The sequence below is a fragment of the Furipterus horrens genome, unplaced genomic scaffold (genome assembly GCF_987537825.1).
Source record: "Furipterus horrens unplaced genomic scaffold, mFurHor1.1.pri manual_scaffold_17, whole genome shotgun sequence".
Taxonomy (NCBI): domain Eukaryota; kingdom Metazoa; phylum Chordata; class Mammalia; order Chiroptera; family Furipteridae; genus Furipterus; species Furipterus horrens.
The window spans coordinates 78,664,230-78,672,384 of NW_028327187.1; the positions used below are offsets into that span (position 1 = coordinate 78,664,230).

The 8,155-nt window shown below is 37.0% G+C and overlaps 1 pseudogene; it reads right to left on the reverse strand.

Annotated features, from left to right (window-relative positions):
* Positions 1 to 3,297: 3,297 nt before the first annotated feature.
* On the reverse strand, positions 3,298 to 5,672 carry LOC149991357 (kinesin-like protein KIF3A pseudogene; annotated as a pseudogene).
* Between the last annotated feature and the right edge of the window lie 2,483 nt (positions 5,673 to 8,155).

The following is an 8,155-nucleotide window of genomic DNA, read 5'->3' on the forward strand; positions in this document are numbered from 1 at the left end:
CTGTAAAATAGAGAAAATCAATCCTATTTTGCAGGGCTATGAGATTGATAGTTTTTAAAAGTATGTGTGTATGTAGGTATATATTTACATGTACATTATACATATTTATACTGTCCAGCTTAAGGCTTGACATATATATGGTACCTGATGTTATTATTCCTCACAGAAAATCAGAAGTAGAAAAAGCTTTTAAAATTACCCTCTCCACAATACAAAGTAAGAAAATTATAGGACAGTATCCCTGATGAAGATAGATGCAAAAATTCTAAACAAAATATTAGCAAACCAAATTCAGCATAAATAACATGAAGGATAAAAATCATATGATCATATTAATAGATGCAGGAAAATTTTTTGACAAAATCCAGCACCCATTTATGATTTAAAAAAAAAAAACAAACTCTCAGCAAAGTGGGACTGGAAGGAACATACTTCAACATAATAAAGACTATATATAACAAACTCGCAGCTATCATACTCAATGGGAAAAAATGAAGTGTTTCCCTTAAAATTAGGAATACAACAGGGATGTCCACTTTCACCACTCTTATGCAACATAGACACAGCAATCAGACAAGAAAATATAAAAGGTATACAAATTGAAAAGGAAGAAGTAAAACTGTCATTATTTGCAGGTGCATGTGCATATAGTACATGGAGAACCCTAAAGATAACACACACAAAAACTACTAAAACTGATTAAAAATTTCAGTAAAGTATCAGGATGCAAAAATAAATATTCAGAACTTGATTGCATTTTTTTTAGGTAAACATTTTTATTTCTTATTTAACCATGCTGCACGTATATACAATACCAATATGTACAACTTGAACAAATACAATTTATACATAAAATACAATGGAAGTGTGGCTTTTGAAATTAATGCAACAAAGTCATTGTATAATTTGTAATTTTGGCCAGTATACAGTATTGTGGTGATGCTACTGAAGTTAATGATTTAAACTATTCAGACTACTGTATAAGTTCAAAGGCACTAGGAAGATCTATGTTTTCTTCTAGTATTTTAAATCAAGGATAATAAAAAGGAAAATAAATGTATTCATTAAGAAATCAGGCAGCCACTAGTGTACTTGAATGTACATTCTACCCATTCCTTAATTCTCAGCCCTAAGATTTAAGAGGAAAGACATTTTTAAAAGACTGAAAAGGAACAAAACACGGAAACAACCCAAAAAACATAAACATAATTTTTTTAAAGTTACAGATAAAGTGGCACATCACATCCCAAAGTGACCTTAAATTTCTTGCTGCAAATAAAGGTCTCCTTTTCCTAGAAAAGTAGATGACACAGCTTATCAAGTGGATTCTACTTGCAGGACAAACACAGAAAGAGATGCAGACCTTCCCCCTGATTACTCTTCTGCTTGATGAGAATCTAAACAAAAATGGGGTATCCTAACTATTAGTATATATAATTACAAAGTATATTAAAGAATATACCACAAATAACACTGTACAAAGCCTCCTTTTAATAAGAAAATAATATTTTTTAAATTAAAAGGAAAAGAAAGTTACCATTAAAAGACCTATTTGAATGAGACACTTTAAATCTGATTATTTCATATAATGAGCAGGTTTGCTCATCTATATTATGTGAAATTTACACTGAGGTTACAAAATATTTAATTTGTGCACAAAGACACAGTAAATGTGAAGAAACCACAGAACTCTATGATTGAAGCTAAATGAATAGCTGTACAGTGTCCCATGTTTTCATGCGATTATTTAGGCCTGCCTCAATATCTATAATAAATTCTATCAATTCTAATGTAAATGCTTTAAAAAAACCTGCTAAGGAAGCCTGTGCTTAAAATTTCTCCATGCTTTGACTTTTTATAGGTTTCTCTGTTACTGCAGTGGAGTGGAATAGAAAAAAATCTAACATACTGACTTAAGTTTTCTGTAGTGTTTTAGAGCTTAATGTATAAGTTATTCCTTTCTTATTAACTGGATGGTTAATGGCCAGGAACATGAACTTTTAAAAAGAAGATTTCTCTAGAGTAATTACTAACAGAGTTAAAGGCGCATCTACTGTTGCCAAGACATTCTGCTCACACAAAGCTCTTACAAGACACAAAGTCACCTCAAATCTTCACAGTACGTAAACAGTGCCTCAAAGAGTAAAGTTATAAACTTCTATCTTACACATTACAAAGAAAATGCTGCCAGTTAAATGCAATTAGTATCAACTACCGAATATGCACCCTACACAGGACATTCAGTACACACCTTCAGCATGTACTTTAAATTTATGAACACGTTTTTACTACCACCTCACAAGTACACCACCTTCATGCACTCCAACTCTATATACAGCTTTGCAAAGATAAACCAGTATTTCACCCAACTTCTTAAAATAATGTTAACTTAGTACTAATTTATTTTAAAATTCACAAAAGATATATTAATTGGTATAGGTGTAGCAGAACATTAAAAAAATAATAAAAATTTTGTAAGCAGCCAACAAGAAAATCACAATTCTATCTATTACAACTGGTTTTACTATAAAATTATTTTTATTTTTAGAGGAAGGTGGTCTAACTGGATTTATCAATGGAAGAATATTTTCTTTTAGAAAAAAAACAAAGTAATTTAAAGGCAAAGAATTAAAAGCTATTTTTCTTGCTTTGGTTGTGTTTTCTGGAAAATGGAGACTTTCTTAATTGGGAGATACACAGCAATTTTCATCAAAATTTAGAATTCAAAGGAAAGCATCCATTAATCACACTTCAAAACAAAATTTTAAAAATACACACATATAGGCAAAGTTCAGTGACCAGTATTTAGCTTCTTAATTTTCTGCAACTGTGACTCCTTTTTAATTAGGTACAAATTCAATTTTCAAGAGAATATGAAATCAGACAAAAAAAAAAAAAGGTGTATTTGACTCAAACTCAAAACGGCAAAAAAGTTCAAGAAAGATCTAGCTGAAACATATTTTCAATTTTTGTTTTTCAAACATGTATACTACTAAAGATTGACTGTCAAATTATAAATGTTCTACAGATCATCTAGTACTTAGAATGCAGTAAATGACAGTAGAAAAATTAGAACATATTCAAACAGATCGGGTGAATGCTAGGATTGAACCATTTCTTAGCTAAGTAGCCCATACATTCATATGTAACAGCACAACACAGGACCATTAGAACTGCTGCTGTCTGTGTGCAAAACAGGACAAACATTTTTCTATTTTGAATATCCAGTTATGTAAATATACAGTAGTTGAGTAAATTACCAGCAGATCTATGAATACATTTAAACTGCAACTCTATAGTAGGAGCTGCTCCCCCAACTTCCCTGCATTGTATAAATTGAAGAGTAATATGACTATTTGAACAATTACCAATTGTGCAATTTCAATATATTAACTCATGTATAGACTAAAAGTTATTAGACAAATTACTAGTTCTAGTCTTACTCCATGATTTACAGCTTCCATTATTTGAAATTACACAAGTCTTCAGTTTTAATGAAATATTTTGTCCAAGCATGAGGATATCACTAACTTTTATTGAGACTTTAAGTCCATAACATTTACTGAAGTAAAGAGTCAATTACAGTTTCAGGCTTTGCAGAACGCTTTCTTCTCCCTGTCTTTGGCCTTGCTTTCCCCTTGGAAGTCCGTGGTCTCTCCAGTTTCATCAAGGACTGCCGCAGGCTCTCTTCCGTGTAGGCAAGATACACGTGTGAAAGGTCCACCTCAGATGGATCTTTCTCTTTTTTATCAGGAACTGGAGTCTGCTTCCTCATGTTATTTCCTGTGTAGGCAACACATTTTAGCTGCCATTCTCCTATGTCTTCATTCCAATGGACAAAGTTTTCAATCATTTCCTGATAATCCTGAGGTATAAAGTTATCAATAATAAGCATCTGAAGTAGGAGCTCCCGGCTAAGTTGTCGAATGTTCTCCAGTAAGCCTTCTATTTCCCTCTGGTGTTCCTGTTGGAGATCAGCCACCTCTGACTTCGCAGCCATCACCATAGTCCAAACTTTCTTCAATTTCTTAGTCTTGCCCTGTGCTTCCTCTTGCAAACTGGTATATTTTTCTTTGATATCCAAGCGTTCTTGCTCCTTCTCCTCCAGTTCTCTGCGAAGTTGCTCTGCTCTTTTCCTCCTTTCTTCAAGTTCCATATTAGATTCCTCAAGAAGCTTCTCTTGTTCCTCAGCTTTTGCCAACAAATCAACACCACCTACAATTACCTTCTTCTCCAGTGCAGATAATTTCTCCAGCAAAGACTGATGCTCTTGTTGGGCCTTAAGAAGATCTTTTTCTCGTTTCTCTAATTCAGCTCTAGCCTTATTTCTTTCTTCTTCTTCCATGTCAAGTTTAATTTCAAGTGCTTTTCTCTCTTCATCAATCTTTGCTTGCATTTCAACCATCTTATCTGAGGAAACTTTCTTTTTACCCCTTCTTTTTTTCCTTTTCTCTCCATCTTCTCCAATGTCACCCTCTTCATCATCATCTTCTTCTGACTCACTTATATCAGAGCCTGATATTTCTTCCCCTTCCTCAAGCTTTTTTTTTCAGTTCTTCTATTTCTTTCTGAAACTGATGAAGCAAAGCATCCTTTGGATCTTCATTAATTCTAGATGTATTTTTAATGTTCTTAGCACGGTTAGCATACCGTAACGTGCTGATAGTTTCATCATAGTTGTAATCTGCTGGCCCGATATTTGCATACATCATGGTCTTTGAATTTCCTCCTAAGGAATCCTGCAGAAGAGGAGTCAGTTTAGAGTTACAATAAGGCACATGAGTGCTTTCTCCATCAACCAAGACAGATATCACATTACCAAGGGTAGAAAGCGAAAGATTGAGGCGCTGTCCAGTAGCTCCAGTTTTTGCTTGTCTTTCTGAACCAGCAAGATCTACCAGATGGAGCTTCCCCATCCTGACATGCATGTTACCATCAACACCTTTTTCACTGCATTCTATAGTAATTGTAAAGATGGCGTGGGAGCAGGAGCTATGCTCATTCATATTAGTTGCACTAACAGAACGATTTTTGTGGCCTAATGTCATAATTCTATCCATATCATCAGCATTATTTACTACATAAGCTGATAAGTCTTTGATAAAAACTCCCACATCAGGTCTTTCTTTAACCTCTAATCTCTGTGTCTGATCCTTGCCCAAGAGGTCACGAACTTCTTCATTATATATTTTCAAATAAGACACTCGAACCAAAAATCTTGTATCACCCTCTGCTTTTGCAATATGACCAAATATGTGAGCAAATGAATTTGGAATGATTCCTCTAAGTTCAGGAACAGCTCGAACACCTTCCATGGTAAAAGTTTTTCCTGTTCCAGTTTGTCCATATGCAAAAATAGTCCTATTGTAACTTTCAAGAACAGAATCAATAATAGGTCTTGCAGTTAAGTTATAAACATCAAGTTGTTTACTCTCTGGTCCAAAAACTGTATCAAAAGTAAATGTCTTTGGAGGTTCATTGGAAGAATCAGTCTTATGGACAGTGATAGTTCCTCTCATCTCATCCACACTGACAGCCTGTCTGTAGCACATGGATTTTTCTCTCTCATTAAGGGATCGGCACCTGACAACCACCTTCACATTATCACAGCTTTCTGGCTTCTCTGATTTATTGATCGGCATTGTGGCTCCCTCCCGTGCCCGGTGGGCGTCTCCGCCTGATTGCATTTTTATACACCAAAAATGAACTATCAGAAAGGAAAACTAAGAAAACAAGCCCATTACAATTGTATTTTTAAAAAAATACCACCCTGGCCAGTTGGCTCAGTTGGTTGGAGTGTCATCAGTACACCAAAAGGTTGTGGATTCAATCCCGGGTCAGGGCACACACCTAGGTTGTGGGTTCAATCCCAGGTCAGGGCAAGTAGGAGAGACAACAGATCAATGTTTCTCTCTCTCTCTCTCTCTCTCTCTCTCTCTCTCTCTCTCTCTTCCTCCCTCCTTTCCTCTCTCTCTAAACATCAATAAACATATCCTTGGGGTGAGGATTAAAATAAAGTGAAATGACATGAAATGAAATGAAACAAAATGAAGTGAAATACCTAAGAATAAATTTAACCAAGGAGGTAAAACACCTGTACTCATAAGCAATGTCTCCTTTAAAAATAGCCTTGATGCACCAATATCCCTGATGAACATAGATGCAAAAATTCTTAACAAAATATCAGTAAACCATATTCAGAAACACATTAAAAATATCATATACAGCCCTGGCTGCTGTGGCTCAGTGGACTGAGCATCGGCCTGTGAGCCAAGTGTCGCTGGTTCAATTCCCAGTCAGGGCACATGACTAGGTTGCACATCAGGTCCCCAGTTGGGGCGCGAGTGAGAGGCAACCACACAGTGATGTTTCTCTCCCTCTCTTCCTCCTTTCCCCTCTCTCTAAAAATAAAATAAATAAATAAATTATTTTTTTAAAAATATCACATACCATGATCAAGTGGGATTTATTCCTAGTATACAAGGTTGGTACAATACCCTAAAATTAGTTAATGTGATACACCACAAAAATGAAATGAAGGATAAAATCATATGATCATATCAATAGATACAGAGAAACACTTGACAAAATCCAACACCTGTTTATGATAAAAACACTCAGTGAAGTAGGAATAGAGGGACCATATCTCCACATAACAAAAGCCACATATGACAAACACACAGCTCATGTCACACTCAATGGGAAAGCATCAGAAATTGAGCTGAATGGAAGTCCTAGAACTACGGAGTTAAAGAAGAAACTGCATCAAGAGTGGTAGGAGGGGCAGAGATGCGGAATAGGCTGGTTACACACCCACGTGTGGCGGATAAAAATCAGGAGGGATATCTCAGCAGCAAGTGGTCCCAGTAACACAATAGGCTCTCCAGCCCAAGGTTTCAGTGCTAGGAAGATAAGTCCCCATAATTTCTGGCTTTAAAAACCAGCAGGGATTCAGGCTGTGGAAGACAGAAACTTCTGGAGTCCCAAATAGTCCTTCTTAATGGGCCCGCACACAAACTTACTTGGACTCACTCCCTCAGAGCTCCAGTGTGGGATTCCTATAATGAGAAGGAACTGAGGGGGTGGAGCATATAGAAAAGGGAAGAGTTTCATCATGAAAGGGATTGGGCAGAGGAAAGCCTATAGAGAACACTAAGAGTGGGCAGGACAGAGAGACCCAGGTGTGGGTAGGACTTCTTAAATCAGCTTATTGGGAAAAGGAGGTCTCTGATGTGTGGGGAACTCGGCAAGCTACAGACCCACAGAGGAGGTCCCTAACGGAGGTACACCTAAGGATAAAGTGACAGACCCCTCTGCCTGACTTGAGGCTTGCTTACAGAGAAGAGAAGGGCCCTGTGTTAAGAACTAGTAATAGAAGTATTGTAAAAAAGATGGCTATTGTAGACAATGCTGAATGTAAAATGCCGGTATAGACTAGAAGGACTCCCACTTGTATGTTGGGAAGGACCCTGGCCTGGACACAGAGGATTCTGGGTTGACTTCCAAGTATGGGAAGGACATTAATGTGGCTTGAAGTAACTATATTTATTCCTATAATGCCTGTGGGAAGAAAAGGATCTGGGTGAGAGCATGGCTGACCAGAAGCTTAAAAGTAAGGAGGAAGACCCTGGGATCTGGGTAAGGGTTTCTGCTTAAATATAATATGTGGAGAATGGCAGATGGTGCCTGGTATGGCCTGGGGTGTGCCAAGCAAGGTCAGGTTGGAAGCTGACCTCACATGTACTGAGCAGATTAAGGGTCTTAGTGTGTGGTAGGCATAAACAAGGAGTGTGTGTCTCTGGGTGTGACATTAATAGGCACAGAAATGAGCAGAGCAAAGCAAAGCAGAAGTGAGAAAAGGCTGTCTTGGTGCATGTGGGGAGCACTTCAGGGCAAGATTTGTATTGGTGAGAGCTAGCTCAGGGATTGAGTGGTGGGGAAGAGGCTCCTGTCCTCAGCAAGGCATTACCAAAAACATCTACTGTCTGGCTTGGAGATTTTTCAAAAATCTATAGGTCAATGATATGATGTAAGCCCCAGCAGTAACCAAAGCCCAAGAAATTAATCTCCAGCAGGTTTGACCCATACTAACTATAAATGTGTGGATTTATCACTCCACAGAGTTCCTTACTGTACTAAAGTTCCTGGCCTCACC